Source organism: Echinops telfairi, unplaced genomic scaffold, assembly GCF_000313985.2.
Source record: "Echinops telfairi isolate 266 unplaced genomic scaffold, ASM31398v2 ScPeMD7_7458;HRSCAF=8496, whole genome shotgun sequence".
Taxonomy (NCBI): Eukaryota; Metazoa; Chordata; class Mammalia; order Afrosoricida; family Tenrecidae; genus Echinops; species Echinops telfairi.
This window is the reverse complement of record NW_022111358.1, coordinates 8,807,011-8,811,536: the sequence shown is the minus strand read 5'-3', so window position 1 is coordinate 8,811,536 and position 4,526 is coordinate 8,807,011. Positions and strand designations below refer to the sequence as shown.

Genomic DNA, 4,526 nt, shown 5'->3' with positions numbered 1-4,526 from the left:
CCATGAACTTTCTGAAGTCCCCTCCTATTCACATGTTGGTCCTTTAAGAGAATGTTTGCTGGCCTATGCTAGAGGGAAGCCTAATCCACACCTATCCTAACACCAAAACCCACACACGGGGTTTGAATCCTATGATACTAGAAAAGATGGGACACAACCGGAAACTCACAGAGATTCTCCCTAACAAACCTCCACGAGTCCAAGATATTGAACTGTGGATGACCACACTCAACTGAACACTCCTCCAAAGAAGGTAACAGAATCCAGAATCTCCTACGAACATATATATATATATTCATGCTGAGAGAGCTGTTTAAGGTCTTTGATTTTTAGAAAATGGCAATGACCCTGGAGGACCCAGAGGAAACCCCTGTGAGTTTCCAAGACTGTGACTCTTTACAGGAGTAGACAGCCTCGCCTTCCTCACGTGGTGTGGCTGATAGGTTTGAGCCATTGGCCCTGCAGTTAGCAGCCCAACATGTACTATCTTCAAATATATATCATATATAGGTATTTCATGGCTTGTCAAGAATACGCATAAGTTGTGTGAATGTGGTGTCAAAAAAGGCATAAATTAAATTCTTTTGCAGCCATTATTGCCCTTGAATTTGGTTTCTTTGGCATAGGTGCTGCATAAGGAACAGTTGAAAAATAAAAAAAAAAGAATACGCATAAGTTGAAGTTGTCAAGGCGGTCCTAATATACAGAAGACAATAACAGTACTAGGCATGGGTCGAAACAGGAAAATATAATTCTTAGGCAAGACACTCAAGCTCATGACCATCCGATCATGCATGGGACTGCTAACTTCAAGGCCAGCAGTTTGAATCCACCAGATGCTCCTCAGGAGAAAGGCATGGCTTCCTAGTCCTGTAAAGAGTTCCAGTCTCAGCATCTCATGGGGGCAGTTCTACCCTGTCCTACAGAATCACTATGAGATGGTAAGCAGGTAACATATCTGGAAATGGACCCCATGATGGTCCAAATATTGGATTTAGCAAATACTTCAGAATATCAACTATGATGTATTTACACACCTGTAAGAAAATATGATCCTCTCTTTTGATAAGTAAAAGTCAAGATATTGACTTTGAAGGCAGAGGTGCGCCTGACCCAGGTCATGATATTTTCCAACTCTTCCTATTCATGAGAAAACTCGATAAAAAAGATCAAAGAAAAAAGGACACATTTGAATTATGGCATTGGAGAAAAGGGTTGGCTGTATCACAGACTGCCAGAAAAATGAAAGGGAAAAAAATTCTTATAAGATATACAGCAAGAATGCTCCTTAGAGATGAGAAAGGCAAGATTTTATCTCATGTACTTTCGACATGTTCTCAGGAGGGTCTAGCATCTCAGGAGGGAGAAGGTTGTCATTTGTGGGAAAGTAGAGGGTCAGCCCCAAAGTGGAAGTCCCTCAGTGAGTTGGGTGAACCCAGTGGGCACATCAATGGGCTGGAACATCATGGTGAGGGTGAGGGTGGTACAGGACCCGCAATGTTTGTTCTGTTTCTCACAGAGTTGCTGTGAGTTGCAATGGAGTCAACTGCATTTCAACTGACTTAACAACAACAGTAAATGAATAGATGTTCTGTGTTTTATTTATGTATTATTATTTTTGCAGAAAAAGGAAGTCAATAAAAAGAGTGGGTGTGGACAGACAAGTCACAGGGCTGTTCCCCAGGCCTGGGTGAGAGATCTGGTGATGGTTTAGACTGGTATCTGTGGCTCTGAAAAGAAGGAGAGTTTTAGGAGGCAGATTTAATAGCAATTGGTGACGAATTGGATATGGCTAATGATGGAATGGGTGGGAAGTGTAAAGTACAACTCCTATGTTTGGAGATTGAAAGAGGTGACTCATGGTGACATTTCCTGGGAAAACAAAACAAACCTAGGGATGGGTTTGGGGATTTTGTGGGGGGGGGTGGTGGTGGTGCTGGTTAGATAGCTTCAGTTATTCATCTCAAGAGTGTCCGGTTGTTAGTTAAGGTTCAGCCCAAATGCCCATTCTTTTCTCAAGCACTCTTACTCTGATTCGGGTAGAATTTTTCACTCTCCAGTGTTCCCATAACACTTTGGTAAGAGCCTTCTTATAGCCGTATCCTTCTTTTTTATCACCACTGACTTCCCTGCCTGGATCACACACTCTTGGAAGCCAGGGACAGTGCCCTATTTATCTTGATATTCTTGACTCTTAGCAGTTTGCAGCTCCACATAGCATTGGGCTTAATTAATGTTGAGTGAATAAATCCATAAACCAAGAAAGCAGTCTTTCTTCAGTCCCCGAGGTTGATAGCTGAAGAACCATACCTGAGCTTTGGGGGGGGGGGGGGCGAGTTTAGAAGGCAGACATCCTGAAACCAAGCTTGGCTTTCTGCTTACTCGCTGAACAGAGTGATGAGCTGTTAACATTTGTGACAGGGAGTCGTGCCACAGAGAAAGGAAGGAAGGAAGGAGGGAGGGAAGAAGGAAGTGCTCTGTCATAGTAAGTACATATATGCCTGCCGTGGACTCATGTCCTGCTGGAAACTTAAGTTCGCTGACATCACAATACTAATGATGCTGCCAAAGCGACTGCCCAAGAAGGGCATTTGCACAAAGCAACCCAACTCACTGTCATCAAGTCGATGCCAACTCGCCGTGACCCTAGAGGACAGGCTAGAAGTGCCCCTGTGGGTTTCCAAGACTGGACCTCTTTACTGGAAGAGAAAGCCTCATCTTCCTCACATGGAGTGGCTGACAGGTGTGAGCCAGTGACCTTGCCTTTTGCAGCCCAACATGGAATCCACCATGCCACCAAGGCTCCTACCCAAACAACAGGGAGAGCGTATTGTGGGAAATCCTCCCCCACACTGTCCCCTGTGCTTACACAGATGTAAGGACACTTTGCACAGATGAGACACAAGGGGTCCCCTAGCATCATTTGCATACGACATACTTAAGGGCCTAATGGTTCTTTTTTATCTTGGTCACTCCAGGAAAATTAGGAAGAAGAATGGCTGCCAGTGGCTAGTTTACACCCCCCACCTTCGGCAATGAATCCTGCACACACCTCAAGGGTCATCCCCATGAGCAGCTTCCTGGTGGCAAGGTTTTAGTCCTTGACAATTGGGGGTATTTTGTACCCGAGAAACTTTGGGTTATTCCACTGTGTTTCATCAAAGTTTAAGATTTCGCTGAAACAGCTAGAAGAGAGTCTGGTGCAGTTTCTGAATGTCAATGTATTTAAACTATAAGGAGGTGAAGAATTAAACCTCCCGTGGCCCCTAGGCAAGGCAAGGTCACAGAAACAAGAAATCAGTGGGCTCCAGCATCCTTCCAGCTCTCAGATCTTCCCACCTGCTCTCATCTCAGGCCGAGGTGAGAGCAGAACCCTGAGTCCTGTCAGTGCCCCGAGATGCCACCAGAAGCCTGGACTCATGCCCTGGGCCGTTCCAGGAGCTTCCGTTTTGAAGCTCACAGTGCAACTTGCTTGTTAATATCACCTTCTCTACACAAGTCTCTGTCCAAAGAGTCTGACGGTGGTAGCACCATGGCGTACCCACTGACCCCTGACGTGTGGCTATGGCCTTGACCTTCACGTAGTAAGCTTCCATACCTCCTGGTGAAATGCCAGGGAAATCCATCCTCCCTAGTGGCAAGATGTCTCCTTGCAGGAATGCGGAGCAGCCGTCCTTCAAATTTCCAGACAGATGTCCTTCTCCTGAGGCCTGCTGGTCATTCTGACACTCGCTGCCATCGAGTCCCCTCCAACTCACAGCAGCCCCACAGGACGGAGTGGACCTGCCCCTGTGGGTTTCTGAGACCGCCATCTTTATGGGAGTAGAAAACCGGAAACGCTGATGGTTTGAACTCCTCAGCTGCTCTGCAGGGAAAAGGCATGGTGGTTTGCCTCTGTGCAGGTGCAGGTGCTCGAAATCCCACCGGGCTATTCTACACTGTCCTATACGGTTGCTATGGATCAGAATCAGCTCTATGGCAACGGGCTTGGCTTTAGTTTTCACAGCGTGTTTGAGGATCTTAGAATAAGAACTTGATTCAACCCCCAGCCTCTACTCGGCATGGACTAGCTTTTTCTCTGTCACAGATGACCCTGAACAGCTACAAGCCCCCAAAAGCAAGTGATCTGAATGCTGGCCAGTCCTGCTGACTCCTGTCTCCTAGGGAAACCATCCTTGGGTCCCAGCCACATGTTTGGAGAGATGGAAGAGGCGCTTCACAACTCTGTTCTCCTTCTTGGCTCCGGGGCAGCCTGTGGGAACCCCCAGCCCTTCCCTGGGGAGGCAGTGGTGTTGTTCACAGCCATGCTTCTCTCGTCAATGGGACTCCTGATGTTCCATTGACTTTGGCCAAGTCACTGCCCGAAAATTGTTAGCTAAAAAATAAAAATTCACACTGGTTGATCTCTGGCGATTTCCAGTTCTAGAGCTATGACAACCAGCCAGGAAGGAGAACCACATCTACTGGGGTCTCAATGTACCACGAGCCTTGTTCAGATTGCCCCGCCCCTGTTGGCAAGTGAGACA

General features: G+C 46.7%; 1 non-coding gene across 1 annotated transcript; it reads left to right on the top strand.

Moving 5' to 3' along the window:
• Positions 1-509: 509 nt before the first annotated feature.
• On the top strand, positions 510-646 carry LOC115872948. Its single transcript, XR_004048139.1, has one exon. It is a non-coding gene; the product is annotated as a small nucleolar RNA SNORA13 (small nucleolar RNA).
• Positions 647-4,526: the final 3,880 nt, after the last annotated feature.